This window comes from Lissotriton helveticus, chromosome 7 (assembly GCF_964261635.1).
Source record: "Lissotriton helveticus chromosome 7, aLisHel1.1, whole genome shotgun sequence".
NCBI lineage: Eukaryota > Metazoa > Chordata > Amphibia > Caudata > Salamandridae > Lissotriton > Lissotriton helveticus.
In genome coordinates this window covers 226,200,383-226,223,409 of record NC_136068.1, presented here as the reverse complement: position 1 = coordinate 226,223,409, position 23,027 = coordinate 226,200,383, and positions in this window count along the sequence as shown.

Sequence of the window (23,027 nt, the reverse complement as noted above, 5' to 3'; positions counted from 1 at the left end):
GCCGCGTATGCAGTGACTACTGACACTGAAGTTATTGAAACACACCGTATTGACACCCTGTCTGCTCAAGCAGCAGAGCTAGTTGCTCTGACACAAGCCTGCATACACGCCAAGAACCTGAAAGTTAATGTTTACACAGATTCACGTTACGCATTTGGAGTTGTACACGACTTTGGAGTGCTCTGGCAGGAGAGAGGTTTCATGACTTCTCATGGAACCAAGATTTAGCATGGTCTCCTTATTCAAGCTCTGTTAGATGCCATACACTTACCGACATCCATTGCTATCATGAAATGCAAAGCACATACGAAAGTTACTGACACTATTTCTCAAGGTAATGATCTAGCAGATCGCACAGCCAAGCTTACAGCACAGACACCAGACATTCCAGTTAATAAGACACCGACATACACTCCAGATCCAACTACCTGTATGACAGTTAAGGACCCCACTCAAGATGTCATAGATATCCAGTTACATGCTACTCCCGATGAAATCAAGAAATGGTCTGAACAAGGAGGGGTCCAGACAGATCAGGGATGGGTAACGAAGGGTAAAGCCACATGGTTTCTCCCCGACTCCATGGTTCAAGTCATTATCAATACCGCACATAGTCCAGCACATTTAGGAGAAAAAGCTATGTTAGACAGTATCCAGAACATTTGGTTCAACAAGCATTTACGAGCTGCAGCCAAGCAGAAGGTCCGTACTTGTATGATATGTTGCCAGTTTAATCCAGGTAAAAGTGTTCCGGTGGAACAAGGTGGATTCCAGCCCCCTGACCACCCTTTTGAAGTCCTCCAGATGGATTATATTCAGATGGAGCGATGTCGAGGTTTCAAGTATGTCCTTGTAGTTGTATGCGCTTTGTCCAGGTGGACAGAAGCATATCCAGTACCAGATTACACCGCCGCGACCACTGCCAAGCAGTTGGTTCGTGAATTCTTCCCCCGCTACGGACTCCCTAGAGTCGTATATTCTGACAACGGCCAGCCATTCTCATCCGAGTTGATGAAACATGTTTCCCTTTTGTTAGGGTACCAGTGGAAGTTCCATTGTGTACGCCATCCAGAAGCAGCCGGTCTCGTAGAGAGACATAATCAGACCCTGAAAATCCGAATCGCAAAAGTATGTAAAGAGAAAGGTGTGGACTGGCTAGTAGCTCTGCCAGTTGCCTTGTTTTATATGCGCATGGTCGCACATTCCAGATCAGGTCTGTCCCCTTATGAGGTCGTATTCGGCCGCCCCCCTAACATGTGGGGTACACCTAGACCTCGAAGTATTACCGATGTTTCAAGTAATATGCTGACAGATTACCTAGCTTCCTTGATGTCTGCCCTCAACTCTTGTCGTTCACAGGTTGCTGCCGCATTTCCAGACAATACCGAGGTGGCACCGCATGAAATCGTTCCCGGATGCATGGTTTTGGTCAGGAACTTTGATCGTTCAAGTCCGCTGGAGCCTCGCTGGAAGGAACCCCGACAGGTCCTCCTGGCCACCCGTACTGCCGTCAAGCTGGAAGGCAGGAAGGGCTGGGTCCATTTGTCACATGTGAAAAGATTTTTTGGATTGAAACCTGTTTCAAAGAACATTTCCGAGGATCTTAAAGACTGCCAAAGTACTATTCTTAAGGACTGTCCCGCAAAAGACATTGCTACGAACCCTTCCCTGTTAGAGAAAACTCCGCAACAGGAGTATAAGCTTAAACTAAGGTCTAGTAAAATAAGTCAGCCAGTTTGATTGTCTAAGTCCTCCCCTAGGTGAAACGGTTAGACCGGTTTCTGACATGTATATAATAGACCCCCACAGAGAGAGAGTTAGTGAGAACTCTAGAAGTTGCACTATTATTTTATGTTTTCTGCTATATTTTAGCATTATGATCTCCTGCACCAGTTATGCATTTTATTTGTGTTTTTCAGTTTCTCATGTAAATAAGTCTGCTAATGTTACAGTAGAGCACACGTTTAGTGATCTGCCTCCTCACGAACTTTCTTATCGTCTTGCTATGCGTAATAACTCTTTTATCCGCATGTTACATTATTCACACCAGACCAACAATGCCACAAATTGTTGGGTGTGTGGTCGACTCCCCCCTTTCCAGACACCGAAGGGAGTTCTGCCACTCTTTCCTTATCCATTTTCACATAATGGTTCGTGTGGAGCATGGTCCACGTTAACGTCATCCTCAACAGATATGTCTTTTCTGAACAGTACATGTTTCCCAGACAAGCAAGGTCTTCCCCACAGAACAGGGTTAGATCTAGAGAATGAAGTTTATAATCTAGGTAATTATTCTTCGAATTTCATGGTCCTGAATGTTCAGTCTGATTCTACTCCAGATTTACCTGCTATTTCAGTACTGCCAGTCAAAGGTGAATTATGTGTCCAAAATAATGGTTCCGTACATGTAGGCCATAGTGATTGTACTACTATTGTCAAGTATAGTGACAGTAGGAAATCTATTTTCAAAGCTTCACGTCATTCTTATTTTGTTTGTGGTCAGACCGCATATGTTCGTCTGCCCCTCGATTGGGAGGGAACATGTTACATTGCCTTCCTACTGCCACCAGTTTTCCTAGCCCCACCTGACTATCATAGGAATTCCCTCCTAGTACATACTAGACACAAGAGAAATTTCCCGATTGTCGATTATACTGAAACTGCTCTAGAACAATACATAGATATCAATAAAGGTGTCTTCCCCTACTTAGGTACTGTTGTAAATAGTAAACTGATACGTAGATTAACCAGAACACTTGAAGCAGTAGTGATTGAGACTACTTCTGCTCTAGGTAACTTAACCGAAGAACAATCCTTTATGAGAATTGTCGTGCTCCAGAATCGTCTCGTCCTTGACGTCATACTGGCCGATAGGGGCGGGGCCTGTAGAGTCATCGGATCTAGTTGCTGCATTTTCATTCCTAATAACGCGCCGTCTGTTTATTCAGCTATTACCAGACTCCATAAAATTGCCCATATGTTACACCAAGATCCAGGCACCTGGACATGGTCCGGTTGGTTCTGGAATATAATTTCCGCCTGGGGATGGAAAGTATTGTCATTTCTGGGTATTGCAGTAGCGATCATATTCAGTTGCTGCCTCTGTTTACAATGTGGCCCTGCGATTTGCGGCATTTGTGCTACATCATGTGTTCCTAGTCCCAAGTCCCGTCCTAAATCCCGTTCCAAGAAAATTCGAGACGAGCAAATGATACTGTATGAAATGATAGATGGTATCATGAATATTGATGTTTCCTGATGGAAACGTAGTGACAAGGAGGGAATGTGGAAAAGTAAATTTTGCCATGTTCTGTGTCCCTACGTGTCCTCCATCTTATGTTATGTGTGCATGATTAAATATGCATATGTATCCTGTATGTTTGATTAAAGACGCAATTACAGTTGTGTCCATCACTAGTATGCCAGTTTCCAGTTCTCGTGAAAGCTACGAGTATCAGGCCTATGTAAAGTTACGTTGCCACGTTTCTCAGTGTGCACGTTATTTCATTGTAAAGTCCCCGTTTCTGGGCCTCAAAAGGGCCCGGACACCAGATTCAGCTCCTGTCTCCTGAGCCTCGCTGAGGAGCGATACAGCCCCCACCTGTATCCTCGACCCTTCACTTACTTCCTGCCTCACAGTGCCCGGCTCAGCCTGGCTCTGCCTACGAGTCTGCCAAGAGTATGTTATGATTCTAGTTATCAGTCCAGCCCCCCTTCTCTGCATTCCTAAGCTACTGAATCGCATCAATAGTTTCCGTCATTGTCTAGCCTTTACGTCTCCATGTAAGAGAAATACTGCATTTAATGGTCATTTAATATTCTTCATCACGCACTACATGTAGAATAATGCATGCTCCAGTCTTAGAGTCCGTTAGCCTCTCCCCTCCTGACTCTTAGTTTATATCAACATGTTCTCTAAACATCAGATACTAGATACTGTTTAGGTACATGTCGCCCTGACTCTCCAGACTTCAGTCTCTGCTCCTAGCACAGAGTTCATAGCCCCCAGCTTCTCCTAGTAACACGTCATTGTCAGTTTACGCGCACCATTAGGTTAGAGGTCCCGGCTCCTTAGGTAGCCCCCTCCATGTTTCCGCCCCATTTATGACATATTCTGTTACGTTTACATCACATGTCTATGTATACGCCCCTGTTACACCCATTTTCACCCTTATCTTTCGCGACTGCTATTGACCACACCCACTGCTCCGCCTACTGTAATTCATTGTAATGTAACTGTTTTAGTATATATATTTGTGCACTGTTATTAAATGTTGTGCCGATTCTGATCCTGCCCCCGGCAGCGCTGCCATCCTGTTCCCGTGCAGGTTGTCCTGTTCCTGTCCTTTATGCTGTATTAAACCTGCAAACTCCTACTACCTCGAATCTTGACTCTTATTTATTGAGCTATCTGTTATTGCTATGTCCAGTAAAACCTAGATCCGGTATTATTTATTTATATACCACAAAATGGGGATCAGAGGAGAGCCCTGGGGCACCCCATGTTCAATTTCCTTGTAGTCTGATGTGAATGGAGGAAGGGTTATTGCTTGTAATCTTCCAGAAAGGTAGGACTCAAACCATTTGAGTGGTGTGGCTCTCAGTCCAATCTCCTTCAGGCGTGCCAGCAGGATTTGGTGGTTGACTGTGTCAAACAAAGCATATAGGTCCAACAGGATCAGTACCGTAGTTCGTTCACCGTCAACTAGCATTTTTACTTAATTGGTGGCTAAAATCAATGGCATCTGTGTTGTATGGCCGGCCTAAAGCCCAACTGTTTTTGTTCCAGCAGATTATTATCCCCAAGAAAGTCAGCCAGATCTTACTAAGATACATTTTGGGTATCTTGATTTGGAAGGGGAGTATGTTGGCTTTGTCTTTCCATATTCATGTGGGAATGGGGTCTAGAGGAGAGTCTGATGAGATTGATGAGACAAGAGTCCTGAATTCTGCCTCTCCCAGCAGATCAACTCTTTTTAGAGTTGTCACATTGGAAAGTTCTTGGCTTGTGTCTAGAATTTTGGCCCTGTTGTTAGGTTTATTCTTTTGATTAGGTTTGATTAAGTTTGACCTTGTTTCGTGAATCTGTTATGGTCTGTTTAATTTTCTCATGGAAATATTACAAGAGGTTATTATATAGTTCTTGTGAAGGCAGAATATTTTGTGTTATACAATCAGGAGTGGTTCATTCTTTTACCAAGTCAAATTCTTTCTTTGATTTATTAGCCGCTTCGAGCACAGTAGCTGAGAAAAAGGAGCCTCTAGCCTTCTTTATTTCTATTTTATATTCCTTGTAGGCCAGTTTTAATAATGCTCTATGAATGCCTGTGTAAGATTTCTGCCATTTTCTCTAGAGTTTTCTGCATTTAGATTTTAGGTCTTTTAGGGTTTCTGTAAATCATGGTGCTGATTTTCGAGGTTTATCTCTGATTGCTTTTAGCGGAACTACCTTATCTAAGGTGTCTACAATTGTCCTTTAGCAGTTTGAGTAGTTTACCTCTACTGTGTTAGATTTTTGAAAACTGGCGGCATTGTCAAAAACTGTTTCCTCGTTGAGTTGCTTTCATTTAAGCAAGGGTCTTTCCAATGCTGGATATCTATTAAAATTATCGTCATTTTTCTCCCTATTGGATTTTTTAAAATCAAAAGTCACCATGTAGTGGTCAGACCAGCTGATGGGCATGGGGACTTTAACTTTTACCGTATTGGAGGAGGCTAGGATTAAGTACAGAGTGTGCCCACCCGCACGAGAAGGCCCTTTAACCTGTTGTGTGAATCCCATACCTTTATAAGATTTTACAAAATCCATCATTTGATTTTGATGGATGTCTTCGGCCCAGATGTTGAAGTCGCCCAGAATAAGGCAATTAGTGTGGCACATTACAAAATTAGCTGCTAAATACAGGAACATTTTGGAAAATTCCTTTAACAGGTCTGGGGGTCTATAACATAAATAGCCGTGATAGAATAGCACCTTCCTTTTCTTTGAGTGAGAAGCCCAGAAACTCTATTCCTTGGCTTTGTTCCACCTCAAGATTTGCTAAAGCCCATTTATCTTTAAAGAGGATTGCGACCCCACTCCCTTTTTTTTGGCTGTAGATTGAAGCAGACTTTATAGCCCAGAGGGCATACATCTCCCAAAGTAACTTCAGGTTCCTGTTGTTATAAACAATTCAAGTGCAAAAAAAAACATTGATCAAAAATTGTTTTCCCCAAGTAAATTGTAATCTGAACCTTATCTCAGTGGGAGCAAAGGGCTTACCACCTACGTGTAGTCTACTCCTCCCAATGAGGGTCTGGGTACAGCAGTTACATAGATGCAGGAAATGGAACGGAGGTGGTTTTGCTGTCCATCAGTGTATATAGCCATTCATCAAATAATGCATTAACTAGCACTTTATTATTATGTTAATGGTTTACTGATATCTCGTCAGCGGTCAAAAAGATGGTGCAATATTTCCCCAACTTTGTGAATGCTATGGGTCTTATTTAGATTTGGGTGATGTGGGAAGTATGGAAATAAGTGATGGATGGCACTTCAGCACTATTAAGAGTATACTGATGCTACGGGCACTCCAAGCATGGTGGAAGGGACATTTACCACTTTTTTAAGGCTGTCTCGCTACGCCAAACTCTAAATAAGACCCCATGTGTTCAGTGTGCACCCATTGGTGCCATTTATTTGCCATTGGACTGCAAATCTGATGCCAAGTCTTTAATCTAAGCATGTACGTCCATTCTAGATCAATAACTAAAAGCAGGAGTGGTCCATCCAGATTTCTTAAGCAGTACTAAAATCATGTGAAGTAGCATGTGAAGTAAGTACATATTACTTCCTAAAACACCTTGCTCCAACAAAATGTCTTGCCTCAAAGGTTCCTACTCATAGCATATGGAGTGTTCTTCTGGACCTATATGGAATGTAATTCTCAATCACGTAGGACTTGCTCCTTCTAAACCACTCACAATGCTGATCACTGTGATGATGCTCTGACTCAGTCATTGGATGATGCCTCACCTCGTGCTGCTGATGATGATTATACATTTTTGGTTTCAATATCACTATATGCAGTGTGTCATATCTACTACATAGTTTTGATTTAGACCCTGGTGTCAACCTCTGGTGCTTTCAATATTCACTTCTCTTATTTCTAATATATCCTCCTTATTATTGACACAAAGCTGCTGACCACTCTCCTGTTCATCTATCAAATGCTCTGTTATAGGAATGACTAATGACCACAAATGCAGATATCCTTCATATGTTTTAGTGACGCTCACTTCAAACACACATTTTGACTTCACACACACATTTTGACTAGTTTTGGACTAAAGCTCTCCACTAATGTTTAAATCAGGACTTTATTGTCCTACAGTGTATATAAATTTGATGGCAGGATCTACGCCTGAACAGCATTAGAGTTTTATATCATCGTGATGGAATAAAGCACTGCACTTTCAAAAGGAGACGTTTTGAGAAGTGGTAATTTCGAGCATGGTGAGGTCCGTACCTGGGAGGTCCCGCCAGGAAGGAGACAGGCCAGGAACGTAGGTGTGTGATATATATCCCACACCCACCCAGCTGCCCAATATCTCATGCTCCAAAGTTCTCGCAAGTTGTGAGCCACACTCTTACACCCACTGGAAGCCTTAGGCCTTCATTAGGTCTGAACAGCATTCCGTCCATAAATCCGCATAACAGCTGTTCCGCCGGCTCCCGCCTGATGCGTTTCGAAGGATTGCCTTCTTCTTCAAAGGCTTCTGCTGAAGTAAAGGATAGCATGCCTCCTGTTCTTTGTCCCTTTAAAGTGATGCAAATACCACACCCTCAGGTGAACACCTCAAATGAGTGTGACATGGGGCATCCTGGGTACTGAAGTCCCGTAGAGTTAATGGCCATGGATGGTGGCAATAATTCCTGTTGGCTAAAAACATTTACAAGCCCTCTGATGGACCTCAAGGGCGGATGATGTTCTAAATCCTGAGCAGGTACCTCCAAGTCCGGCTTAGTAAATCCCAAACCAAATGGCCCCCTATTGCCGGGTGAAGCGTGCTTAGCAGCGGGGACAGCTGCCCAATATGAGTTATGTAATATGTGAGGTCATAAGCATTGCATTTCGGGGGCGCTAGTTTTAGTTAGCTCAGCTAACTATAACTGCTGAATTTCTCTGGTTTTGTATGAGTGAAACTTGAGTCTTACTATAACATCTCAGTAACCTTTGTTTTTCTCAGTAGATTTCCAAGTTTTTTAAAATCCCATTTCCTAACTATAAAGTCCCTGTAACCTTTGTTTTTTCAGTTAATTTCTAACGTTTTTAAATGCAGATTTCGTACTATAACGTTCCTGTAACCTTTGGTTTTTTCAGTGATTTTCTAATGTTTTTCAAATGCTATTTCCCAACTATAATGCTAATGTAACCTATGATTGTGTAATTAAATTTAAAAGATTTTTACATTGTACTTTCTATCTAAAATAGCTTTATCAGGTGTATTTTTAGAAGGTTGTACTTTCTTTAGTGGATTAAGAAGCATTGTTTTTTCTTAACATTTTCTTATATTTGCAATCATATCACGATACCTGCGGTGACGTCGCGAAAGGCGCATGTTTTTGAGGAAGTCTTTAAACATATATATGAACAGATGTTACTTAATAGAAGACATTAGTTGTTTAGTAATGTAGAGTTTATATTTGAGTTTGTGTGATGGTTTTGTGAAAAAAACCTATTCAATGTGGTGTTTTTTATATTTGCGGTGGCTGAAGACCACGGGGTGTCGGTAGTTGCAAATTGCGAGTGCTTTTAAAAAAACTTGTGGAAACATACTTTGACATATTTTAATTAATTTTTGACACACGTTTTTTTATTGATATACTCTTCAAACCTAACTTTTGAATGATTTTTTTCAATTAAAAGCCTTTTATTTTTTGTTTTGTGTAATTGCGGCAAAGCCAGAAGTTGCATTGAGGTCGGTAACAGCGACAAAGGTGTGTTTTTGGTAAAGTGTACAACACATATTTATACATTTTACATTGTATGATACAAATTTGGGGTTTACTATCAGTCGATTAACATTTATGTTTGAGTACTTATTTTCAAATAAAATATTATTCTGTTCAATTTCCAGTCATCGCGAGGACACCGATCATCGTGAAGATCATGTGACCGGGAAAGAAAGGAATATGATTGGATGATACACTTTTCAACTATAAGAATAGGAAGAACACGCCCGTTTAGCTATCTTGAACATTTTTTAAGAGGAGTTCATTGTGAGCAGCTTACTTATATTTGTTTGAGTGATTTTTTGCATATTTTTGCAAAATTGCTAATTGAGCCAGAAGAGGGAGATCAGGTGCAGCAGCAGGTGGAACAGGAAATCCAAGAGGTGGATTCTGGTGACTCTAGAGATGAGGGGCCTCCCCAGAAGAAATCAAGAATTGCCTGGGAATTCTTCAGGATTCCATCGGGAGAGTCAAAAACAGTTCCCAAATTTGTGCAATGTACAATAGGTGAGAAGACATTGTCATGGGGTACAAATAAGAAATATTCTTGCGGGGCTACGTCCATGCTTTGCCATTTGAAAATATACCACGACAATCGTCTGAAAGCAGCATGAAGACAACGTAAGGCTGAAGGACCCTCAACGTTAGTAGCAGCCGCAACAACACCGGGCAGAGAGACCCTTCAGAGGTCGAATCTCAAGTTCAAGATTTTGCTCCAGGGTTTTACCGTATTGCATCATACTGCATGAATTGTGGAGTTGTAGTGGATGCTGGAGAGAAGTCATTAACAGCCCTTTGCAATGCAGCAAAGAATCACAAATGTTTTTTAAAAAAAAGAAATTGTCCCTTCTTAGTTTTTCTACATTATTGAGTGCCTGTTGAAATTTTTGCACTTCCAGTTGCTATTTTGTTTCCACCAAGAATTTTTGGGGAAAAATGAAAACTTTAAAATTCACAAAAAAACACCAAACAAAAAACATCTAGGGGCAGATGTATCAACTTTCTGTTTTGCGAGTCCTTAATGGCGATTTTTAGCAAATCGGAATCGCAAAATAGTATGTATGTACATTTTTGCGATTTATTAGCGATTTCTTAAAAATCGCTAATAATTCTGAGAATATTTAGCGATTTCTTAATTTGTGAAGCGATTTTTTTCATACATCCCATTTCTCGTTTTTTTTGTCACAAACATTGCTATTTTGCGATTCGCATTGTTTGCGACAAAAAAACCCTTGATACATCTGCCCCCTATTCACTTAAAAAGATAAGCTGAATGAATCAGTGTATGCACATGTATATGATGATTGAATGCGTGCATGAGTAATGCACTGGTGATTAAATGAGTGTATGAGTGGTGCATGTTTCAATGAATGTGTGTATGAGTGGTGAATGGGTGACTGAATGAGTGCATGAGTGGCACATGCATGATTGAATGATTGCATGAGAGGTTCATTCATTATTGAATGAGTATATAATTGTGCATGGATGATGAATTGAGTGCATATGTGGGGCATGAATGATTAAATGAGTGCATGAGTGGTTGGGTAACTGTATGTTGAGTGTCTGGGCATTTGGATGAGTGCAAGAGTAGTGCCTGGGTGATTGGATGAGTACATGAGTAGTGCTTGGGTGAATGGATGGTTGTATGGATAGTGCCTGGGTGATTGGATAAGTACATGGGTAGTGCCTGCGTGAATGAATAAGTGCAAGGGTTGTGACTGGGCAACTGCATGTGTGTGTGTATGGTAGTGCCTGGATGATTTAACGAGTGCATGGGTACTGCCTGGGTGATTGGATGAGTGCATGGGTAGTGCCTGGTTGATTGCATGAGGGCATGAATAGTGCCTGAGTGAATGGATGAGTGCATGGGTAATGTCTGGGTGATTGCATGAGTACATGGATAGTGACTAGATGATTGCATGAGTGCATGGGTAGGGCCTAAGTGATTGGATGAGTGCAAGGGTACATCCTGGGTGATTGGATGAGTGCATGAGTAGGGCCTGGGTGATTGGATGAGTGCTTGGGTAGTGTCTGTGTGATTCCATGAGTTCATGGATAATGGCTGGGTAAATGAATGAGTGTATGGGTAGTGCCTGGGTGATTGGAAGAGTGCATGGGCAGTGTCTGTGTGAGTGCATGAGTGCATGGGTAGGGCCTGAGTGAAAAGATGAGTGCATGGGTACTGCCTGAGTGAATGGATGAGTGCAAGGGGGATGCCTGGGTCATTGGATGAGTGCATGGGTATTGTTCAATGGATGAGTGCATGGGGAGTGCCTGCAAGAATTGATGATTTCAAGGGGAGTGCCTTGGTAATAGGATGTATGCGTGGATAGTGCCTGGGTGATTTCATGAGTACATGAGTAGTGCCTGTGAGATTCCATGACAGCATTAATAATGGCTGGGTAAATGAATGAGTGTACACGTAGTGCCTGGGTGATTGAATGAGTGCATGGGAAGTGCCTGTGTGAATAGATGAGTAGTGCCTCTGTGAATGGATGAGTGCAAGGGTAGTGCCTGAGTGAATGGTTGAGTTTAAGGGTAGTGGGTGAGTGAATGAATGAGTGTATGGGTAGTACCTGAGTGAATGGAGGAGTGTGTGGGTAATGCCTGGGTGATTGCATGAGTACATGAGTAGTGCCGGGGAGATTCCATGAGTGCATGGATAATGGCTGGGTAAATGAATGAATGTACAGGTAGTGCCTGGGTGTTTGGATGAGTGCATGGGTAGTGCCTGGGTGATTGGATGAGTAGTGCCTCTGTGAATGGATGAGTGCAGGGGTAGTGCCTGGGTCATTGGATAAGTGCATGCATAGTTCCTGAATGAATGGATGAGTGCAAGGGTAGTACCTGGGTGGATGGATGAGTACATTGGTAGTGCCTTAGTGAATGGATGAGTATAAGGGTAGTGCCTGAGCGATTGCAGGTGTGCATGGGTAGTGGCTGGGTAATTGAATGAGTGCAAGGGTAGTATCTGGGTGATAAGATGAGTGCATGGATAGTACCTAGGTGATTGGGTGAGTGTCTGGATAGTGCCTGGGTGATGGGATGAGTGCATGGGTAGTGCCTTGGTGATTGGATGAGTGCATGGGAAGGGCCTGGGTGATTGGATAAGTGCATGAGTAGTGCCTGGGTGATTGGTTGAGTGCATGGGTAGTGTCTGGGTGGTTTGGCCAGAGAGGGTTAAAGTTTCATCAGTTGCTGGCTTTGTTTAAAACCATTGTGGATTGCGAAGGTCCTCACCTCATGATTGTGCTGGGGTAGGGCTGGAAATCCTAATGAAGGATGCCTTTGCAGAACTGATGTCGCTTTTTCTTCACACTGTCTTGATGTACTCTAATATATGTCAAAGACAGAAATGGAAGTGGTCAAATCAATTCTGTCCATAGAAACATGTTAATACAACTGTTTCTGCTTTCCTCAGAGATCATAATGTGGGCTCTATCTATAACAACAATTTGTATTTTGACATGCATGGAATCTATAGAAGTGATGGAGTTCACTTTACAGAGGAAGGGAGCAGGATGTGTCTAAGCAACCTGATACTCTGCATATAGTCTTATCTGTAGCTGTCGTATACACCCTCTCAACACAAAGGGGGTCATTATGATGACGGGCGGACTTAGTCCGCCCGTCATCCTAGCGGGGCTCGGGACCGCCCGCCATAAGGGCGGGGGTCCCGGGGGTGGTATTAGGATGTGCCCGCCACAGTGGTGGGCACATCCTGCATGTTAAGCATTGTGGCGGGCGGTGCTCTCAGCACCGCCCGCCACAATGCTGAAAAAGCACTTTCACATTTACATTTACAAAGCGTCAGGCACCGCGCGGTGCCTGCCGCTTTGTAAATGCAAATGAAGGGGGGTACCACAGGTACCCCCCGTGTGCACCCCCCTACTCTCCTTCACTCTACTTCACCCAAGTGGCCAAAATGCTGTTTATTTTCTTGTCAAATCATTTTTTTAGACTTTTTGAAATTCGTGGCAACATTGTGATGATCACGATACGTCGCAAAATTGCAAAATAAAAGCAGTCATTAAACGACCACCATCACTATCAAAAATTTGAACTTTAAAAATGTATTTAAACTATTGCAATACACACATTGCTAACTTAAAGAACACGTGTGTACACATAAATTTGTAGCAACTTTGAAAAAAACTGTTTTTGAACCCTACTTCCTGTTTTCGCGACCATGCAGAAAGTTGCAATGGCTCCAGTAACCGCGATGATCGCACCTTTTTAGGGTGTGCAAAACACATATATGCACACATTTTACAGTATTTTAGACAGTAGGGGTTTATTACTGCACTATTTTAAAGTCATATTTTTGTAGGGAATTTGTATAAAAACAACCATTTAAACCGATTTTCCGTTTTCGCGGTGGCGCTGGGTGTCGCAATGATATTGGTAGCCGCGGTCACAGCAAATATGTTGTGAAATGACAAAACAAATGCAGGCATTCAATAGCCACCACAACATTCAAAACGTATCACTAGAAAAGGATTATAACCAACACAATGAGCACACTACTATGTAAATGACTGTATAATAGCATGTACAACTCCCTTGATATCTCTACAACTTTTTCAGTGTAATCTATTACTGCATGCATCACTGTATCACTAAGTGTCTCATTCACTTTATAAGTATTTGAGGGAATCTGTGAGATGGTGCATCAGTCTATCAATACTTCTGTAAGAAAATGTGTGACTGCCTCAGTGCATCTATGAGTGTGTCAATCAATATCACAATGGAGCTGTGATTGGTTGCTTAAGTCTCCCACTCAATCTGTGAGTAGGTGCATGAGTGCCCTTGTGCATTTGTAAGTAAGTATATGACTGTCTGAGTGGATCTGTGAGTTGATACATGAGTGTCTAAGGTGGTGTGATTTGCGATTCTCAAAATGCGATTTTTTGCGAATTGCATTTTGAGAATTGCAAACTGCGATGTAAATGAAAAATCGCAAACAATTTGTGATTCTCAAAAATTCTCAGAATACACTGCAAATTCCATATTAGCGATTCCTTATTTGCAAATTGCGCAAATAAAGAATTGCAAAAATAGGGAATCTGCAATTCAGGTGCAGCTTGATGACATCACACCCAGAAAGTGGGAGTGCCATGCTGCACCTGAGTGCCTGAGGCTGAGTCAGAGGCTGTGAGGAGAGGCAGAGAAGTGAGCACAGCAGTTCCAAACACCAACAATGGATCCCCAGGAGAAAGAGAAGGACAAGGAGGGGGCACTGAGAAAGAGAAAGCATAAGTTAAGAGAGAGGGAGCAGGAGGTGCTGATAGAGGAGATGGTAGTCAGCCATGAACTATTATTTGGCAAAAAGGCACGCCGTGTCCCAGAGTCCAGAAAGAGGAAAATCTGGCTGGATATCCAGGTGAAGGTAAATGCTGTTGGTGTGACCCTTTGCACTGTCGAGGAGCTCAGGAAGAGGTGGTACGACATACGTCAAAGGTCCAAGGAGAAGATGGCAACCAGGCTGGCGAAGGCCAAGAAGACTGGTGGGGAATACCAACTGCAACTGAGTCAACACCCCACGAGAAGTTGGTGGAGTCCACCCTCCTGCCTGAGGACGCCAGTGGTGTGGCTGACATAGACAGCTCCGACCCTGCAAACACCAGCCAAGGTAAGATGCATGCCAAATGCAGCCGCACACATCACCATCCCATTCACACACTCAAGAATGCACCAAACACAAAATGCTACTCCGGTCCACTTTTTCCAGCACACACAGCAATTCATCATGAGAGATGTAGTCAGGTGCATCACACAGTGGGGCAATGAGACACAGCAATGTCGAAGCAGTATGAGAAATCCTGTAAAGGCAAAAAGCAATAGATAGCAGTTAGCCAATACAAATTGAGAAAACTTTATTGAGTGAGAAATGCAGACCATGTCACAAAATCAAAATGTGCCTTTTCATCCACTGCACAACCTGGGACACAGGATGACAGTCCAAGAGCTGAGGAGGTGGAAAATATGGATGAGCAGGCAGGGAAGGGGGACCCCAACGATACCACAGAGACCTCACTTGTCCAACCGAGAAAGTGCACCATTGTGGCCCCACTGCCACTTCTTGAGGCAGAAACACAGTCCACAGGGGAGGATGATGCTCAGGCTGAGTCTGGGCAGCGTGCGACATATGTCCCAGAACAGCACAGACTGCAACATAGAGAGCAAGGATCCGTGAGATGCAGGCCAAGGGCGAGCAACAGTGCTGCCGCAGATGATGAAGCCACGGTGTTTGCTGGACTGGAGGGCAGCATACTGGAGATAGAGCGCCTGCAAAAAAAATCAATGCGTTCCATTAACCAGTAGCTAGTTTCAGTGACCAACAGCCTATGTTACATGGGGGATGGCATAATAGACATGGCAGGTGCTATCCGAGAACTGTGTGCCACATTGAAGAAGGACCAGGCAGCCAGGCTCAGGGTGAGCCAACGTTCGAACAGCCGTTTGAACACCTACACCAAGGCGGTGAACCACCTGTGCAATGCCACGAGCCAGCTGTCACGTCGCTCCGTGTGCATGCAAGAGGAGATAGCCCACTGCAGCCAGGATGTGGCGAAAGGCCTAGTGCAGGTCCCCACCGCTGTGGAACAACTGCTCACAGCCAACACAGGTGGCACAGCACTCCTGGGCTCAGGGGAGAACGAGGAGTTGTCCAGCAGGAGCAGCATAACCCCACCAGTGTCCGAAACAAGAGAGCGCAGTGGGAGACAGGGTGCAACACAAGAGGAGTCAAGGGAGGGCAGTCAGCACACAGAGCGGGCAGCACCAGCCCGTTCCAGGAGGAGATGAACTGCCATCACTGAGTCAAGCAAATGGGTGAAGAAACCCATTCAAACCTGACTCCTGACTTGCATACATACCTGCACTGTGGCCATTACATGTGCTACGTATAGCAACACTCATGGAGTCTGTCAGGCTGTGTGACGAAATATTATACTGCAGCTTAGAGTTTGAATAAACACAGACCTGCAACAAAATATCTTTCGCATCATGCATTATTACTCACCTAGAAATAGTTCTGTGTGATCTCATCCCGTCTCTGTCGTCCGGCAGCTGGCCCAACTCCAACTGATGGTCTGCCAGGGGGACCTGGGCCCTCATCATCAGAAGTATCAGTATCAGTTAGTTCGACTGGGATTGCTTTTTTCATAGGTATGTTGTGGAGCATTGCACAGGTAGCCACAATCTTGCAGCAGGTCTCAGGGCTGTATTGGAGTGCTCCTCCGCTTTTATGCAGTCAGTGGAACCGGCTCTTCAGGGTCCCAAATGTCCGCTCTATTACACAGCGCGTAGATTTGTGTGTACAGTTGAATCTCCTCTCCCTTGCATTGGTTGGATTTAGGTATGGTGTCAGGATGAAGTCCCACACTGCATATGCACGGTCACCTGCAGGAATGGAAACGAGAGGTGAGTCAATGTCCCCCACCCCATTGATGTACTGTATGTTGGAATGTTTGACATGCATTTACCTAGCAGGTAGCCCTCACCAAACTTGACAGCATTGAGGCGTCTGTATATCCTACTATGTCTAAAGATAAAAGAGTCGTGAGTACTGCCTGGGTATTTAGATACAATATCATTTATGATATGTTTGGCATTGCAGATGACCTGTATGTTTAGCGAATGATATGATTTTTGGTTTCTAAATACATATTCATTGGTTGATGGGGGTGTGAGTGCCACATGGGTCCTGTCTATGCACCCAGTTATGTGGGGGAATTGTGCGATCTGGTAGAAGTCCAGTTTTGTTTGCTGTAATGCCTGTTGTGTGCTGGGTAATTGTATGTGATGTAGCTTCTGTATCATTGCATCTAGGAATGCATGAAAGAAGTGTGACAGGCAACTCTGGGAGACCCCACCTGCCACTGCTATCACCCCTTGAAAACTCCCTGAGGCCAGTAAGTGCAGTGAGCACAGGACCAGCACATGGGTTGGAATTGTTTGGGCCCTGCATGTTGGGTGTTCCAGATGGGGTTTCAGCTCCGTTATCAGGTCTCAAATTGTATTTGAGTCCAGCCTGTACTTCTCATGGATCTCCTCCTTAGTCTGCTGGAACAGAGTGATGCGCACTCTGAAGATCCGTTCCTGTCGCCTCCTCCTCTGTGCTGCTGCCCGAATTCGCAGCCTCCTGGCTATCACATATAGCGCTGCCATTGTGGAAGTCCCTGTTGCATTATGAGCTTGTTTATATAGCTTGCACCTGGTTACCACCTGCATTGAGTTGGTGGTAAATTTGCTGTGCAAATTTGCAATTTTCAAGAATTTGCAATTCGCGATTTTTTCATACATTGGTTTGCGAATTCTCAAACTGTGATTTCTCTATTTGCAATTTTTGCAGGCTGCGCATCGCAGATTGCGAATTCGCAAGAAAAATTCGCAGATTTCGAGCCTTGCAAAATAAGAAATTGCAAAAATTGTGATTTTTTATTTGGCAATGCGAAAACGTCATACATAGCGATTGTCTATTTGGCGATCGCAAACACAGTTTTGTGGCGATTCGCAGTGTTTGCGATCGCAAAATAGTTACATACATATGCCCCTGAATGGTTGAGTGAGTGGGTGCATGAGTGTCTTAGTGGATCTGTGAGTGAGTGCATAAATATCTCAGTGGGTCTATGACTGGTAGCATGAGGTTCTGTCAGTGGGTGCGTGGGTCTGTGAGTGTGACTGTGCGTAGGTTCATAAGTCTCTGAGTATATAACTAACTGGGTGCATAAGTCTCTGAGTGGGTCTATGAGTGGCTATGCGGGTGACTGTATGGGTGTGTGAGTGTCTGAGTGGGTCTGTGAGTGGATGTATGAGTGTCTGAGTGGATCTGTGAGGGGGTGTATTAGTGTCTTTATGGGTCTGGGATGTGAGAGCATAGGTCTCTGAGTAGGTGAGTGAATGGGTGCATGAATGAGTGTCTGAGTGGGTCTCTGACTAGGAACACGAGTGTCTGGGTGGGTCTGTGAGTGGAGGCATAAGCCTTGCCTGGGTGAGTGAGTGAGTGGGTGCATGTATAGCTGAGTACGTTTGTGAGTGGGTGTCTGCATTTATGAGTGAATTAGTGAGTGAGTGACTGAGTCCATAAGTCTCTAAGACGGTCTGTGGCTGAGTGTGTGAGTGACTGTATGGACCTGTGTGTGGGTGTATGAGTTTCTAAGTAGGTATGAGACTGTACGCATGAGTCTATGACTGAGTCTCTAACCAGGTGCACGAGTCTCCGAGTGGGTCTGAACATGTAGAAATGTAATGAAGAACCAAAGGTTAAAGTGAAGATAGAGTTAGGTGTTGAAATAATGTGAAACCGAACGTTTAAAAAACAAAACAATTGTCCTCACTGGAGAAACTACGGGGGCGTGGGAGGAGGATGGTGGGGCATTGGAGGAGGAAGACCGGAGGGAGGCCCTGGCTGCACCTCGGGGGGCAGCCATTGCTATGCATCTTTGCCTTATCCAATTTAATTACCTTCACCGGGTCTACTTTACTTGGGTACGACTGTGGCGGGCGGGACTGATTGCCTCCCCGGAGTGTCTCAGATGTGGTGCGACGGAGGGCACATTTTTGCATACAGTCTGGCAATGCCTGTCATTGGACCGCTTTGGAGAGGGATATTCGCCTGCCTCTCCGAGTTTCTGAGATGGTCGCTTCCACGTATGCCACAGCTTGCCCTGTTACATGTGATGGAGGGGATTGGGGGTAATCTCTATGAAAGGCACCTATTACAGCTGGGCCTCACCTTGGCGAAACAGGACATTGCAGGGATGTGGAAGGATGTGCGGGCCCCCTCGGTGGCCGCATGGAAGAATGGCCTTGACTTCTGCATGGGGTTGGAGCGGCCAATCTTTGAGTCCTGTGGCTGCCCGCGTAAGCACTAAAAAATGTGTAAGCAGTGGGCTGACTATAGGGGCACGTGGTTGGAGCCTCCGGTTGAAATGAATGATATCCTTGTGGACTGAGGGTAGGGATGGGTGCCTGGGCCTGGTAGAGGGGGGGTGGTCTGGGGCGTGTGTGTGTGCGGGTGGGTGGGTCTGGGTGGTGGTTGCGCAACTCGGGGGTGGGGGGATATAGTTGGGGCAAGGGGGATGTTATCCTAAATTATGCTTATTGTCCAATATGCTAGTTGTGTTGTTTTTGTTTCCCAAAAAGTCAATTGCTGCTTGTAATGGTGTAACAAGATGCCACAGTGGTCTCTGGGGTACAGAGCCCTGCACCTATTGTGCAGATTGACGAATAAAGATTGTTTAAAAAAAAACTATTTTGAAATTCATTGACGATATTTTACTGAGATAACTATAATTTGTGCTCTCGCCGAGCACTGCTTATGACCTCACATATTACATCACTCATGACATGTTAATTGTCATCATCAATGACATCACTGATAACGTCTCAAATTACATCACTGATGACATCACACTGATGACAACAGGCAATCATTTTGACACTATAATATAGGGTTTGTGGACTTAAAGTAATTCAGCAAGCTACACCTGTGGAAACCTTAAATGATTACGCTCTTAAAGTTTTCACATGCCTCGTAAATTAAAATCAAGAGGTTGACAACTATACATTTGTCACTGTAAAACATCTTCTATCAAGCTGTATTAACTACACTCCATAGTTTAGTAAAATGCGCTGCACACATTCCTGAGATGGGCATAATGGCACACAACTTTACAGCTATGCTTATAACACCAGTATGAGATACACCAGCTCTACATTCTACATTATTCAATAATCTGAAAAGTTTCTGTAAGAAATGTGGTTATTGGTTGAAGGGGTGGAAGCCCCACAGAGGCAACAATCACATTCCTTGTCAAGGTGAACCAAAAAAGTCACTACCTTAACCTGTGCCTAACCCTCCGGTAGTTTGGCACAAAGGCAGTCAGGTTTAACTTAGAGGCAATGTGTAAAATATTTATGCAGCACACAAACAGTGATAAAGGTAAAACACAACATACAAACAAAAATGCCAAATATAGAATACATTTTAATAAATACAATGATACCAGAAGGAAAATAATTCAATCACTAGTACTGAAGATAGGTCATTTTAAAAGGTTTTAGAGGATATAGTGACAAGAAGCAGAAAACACAACTCATGGTTGCCTAATCATGATAGACATGGAAAAAGTCACAAAGTTAGGCCAACCGTGATGGAGTGCAGGTCAGTCACAGAGACTAGGTTAATCTTGTACCAAAGTTACCTTCTCAAGTCTGGGCCAAAGAGGTCACTGCACTGGGTAATACATATATATATATATATGCATATATATATATATATATATTCACTTAAAGAAACCAACTGTTAATTAAAGTGACGTGATAGTTAGGTGATGATGTCAGTTAACATATGCTGTTTTAAACATACAGAACCACTGAAATTCACCAGCTATAGTTATCTCAAGTATCTATAATTCATGCCCTAAGGTAACTATAACTCACCCCCTCAATAATTTCATTGCAAATGCTGCAGTGATATTATCAATGATGTAATAGAAGATGTCATTAGTGATGTAATATGCTGGGTAATTAGCAGGGCATGATGAGGACGTGAGTTAAATGTGGGAGCAATTCACTCTTTTTTCTGCCTGAGAGCATGGTCAGGGCAAAATTTAGTGCTTCCCCCTGGCAAGAGCGGCTATGTGCTACCACTAGGTTGGAGCACATTAGACTTTCCTTGCCTGCGAGCAGGGAAACAGATGGTGTCCCAGGGGTGGACCCCCCCCCTCTCTGAACAGGTCCAGGGCCATACCATGGCTCTGGGAGGGGTGTCACACCTCCCCTCTCCAGTTTATAAGGATGTCATCCCAGGGAATGGGGTCCCTGGGAACTCTTTTAGGCTCAGGGAGGGGGGCCACGCACCTCTCTCCCATTTACTAAATTATCGTCCTTGGGGAATGAGGTGCTCTTAGAGGCTTGGGAAGGAGGCCATGCACCCCCTCCTACTAATGAGGATATGTACCACCTCAGCGGGTGCTTTTTATTGGCACCTATGCTTTTAAAAGAATTTCTATGTTATAGCTAATCCTCCTCAAATTCAGAGCAAACGTTAAAAAATACATTTTTGGCCATAAGCAGGTCCATCAGGGATCCCACCGCTAGACCTAGGGGGTCAGGGTATCCCATGCCATGTTATGTTTTTTAAACATTGTTTTTCTAGGACTTTGGACTCCGTCCCAAGTTTCAAGATGGCTGTTACCACATCTTTATTGATGTGGTGGCAGCAAATCAGATCACTTCTTGAGATCTGTCGGCCCCATAGAACCTCTGCGGTATGGTTTATACAATGTTTTTGAGCATGAATTGCTCATAATCTACTGAATGGGTTTACACCAAATCTCAAAAAGCACCCTTTCTGGACCACGATATAGTTTTCTGCTACATTTGGTGTAAATCTGTTCAGCGGCGTGGGCTGCAGTTGTGTCTAAAGTTGCAAGGAAAAAATGAATGGGGAAAACATGTTTTGGGCCCCCTCCTCCTTTTTCTTAGCCCCCAATTGATAGATATCCCAGAAACTTTTCAGGAAGGAGCGGAAATGAATACATTTTTGGGGGGGAATGTTTATTGATGGTTCGTCAAACGGCCCCAAAGGTATAAGCAAACCAAAAAATGCAATTCCTTTGAAAACCCGATCATAACAAAAAAAACTAGTTGTGCCTCTGACTAAAAACCCACAGAATTTCACTAGTTATTACGTGCAACGCATGCCATAGCTAGCATCTTCCACCACGTTTAACTCTTGCTTGATTAACTTTTTTTCAGCACCCTTTGCAAATGGGTGCTTGGTAGATGATTAGTGATACAAGATATGATTTGCATTGTAGATGGTGACTACTGTAAGTGGAGAATGTTTATGGTATTGCTCATTTGAGCCAGATCCACAACTCTGTTTTAACTGTGTTATTTCAGTGAATTTGAACTTTTATAATACACTTTACGCTGCACAAACTCTGAAGGAAACCCTGGCATCAATGTTTTAAGGATCCCTCACCTTGCGAGAGTCCACCTCGCCAACGCTGTTCCCCGCAGTCCCCCGCGGACCCTGGTGCCTGCAGGTCTCAGTCTCCCTCCCGCCGCCACAACCGACATCCAGAAGCGGCAGCCGAGTGGAGGGGGACACGAGACTACATTTCCCGCCCTGCCTTGCGGCGGTTGAACGACGCTGACATCGCGCCAGGCGGCGCATAAAGACCGCGTCACCCCGGTGGAGCGGGTGACGCTGCACAAACTCTGAAGGAAACCCTAGCATCAATGTTTTAACCACTTGGACGCTAAGGCATGCCCAACTCTCTCATTGACTTTCCATTGAAATCAATGGAAAGTCCATGACGAGTTACCCTTGTCATTAGCGCTGAAGGGGTTAAGGATCCCTGACCTTGCGAGAGTCCACCTCGCCAACGCTGTTCCCCGCAGTCCCCCGCGGACCCTGGTGCCTGCAGGTCTCAGTCTCCCTCCCGCCGCCGCAACCGACATCCAGAAGCGGCAGCCGAGTGGAGGGGGACACGAGACTACATTTCCCGCCCTGCCTTGCGGCGGTTGAACGACGCTGACATCGCGCCAGGCGGCGCATAAAGACCGCGTCACCCCGGTGGAGCGGGTGACGCTGCACAAACTCTGAAGGAAACCCTGGCATCAATGTTTTAAGGATCCCTGACCTTGCGAGAGTCCACCTCGCCAACGCTGTTCCCCGCAGTCCCCCGCGGACCCTTGTGCCTGCAGGTCTCAGTCTCCCTCCCGCCGCCGCAACCGACATCCAGAAGCGGCAGCCGAGTGGAGGGGGACACGAGACTACATTTCCCGCCCTGCCTTGCGGCGGTTGAACGACGCTGACATCGCGCCAGGCGGCGCATAAAGACCGCGTCACCCCGGTGGAGCGGGTGACGCTGCACAAACTCTGAAGGAAACCCTGGCATCAATGTTTTAAGGATCCCTGACCTTGCGAGAGTCCACCTCGCCAACGCTGTTCCCCGCAGTCCCCCGCGGACCCTGGTGCCTGCAGGTCTCAGTCTCCCTCCCGCCGCCG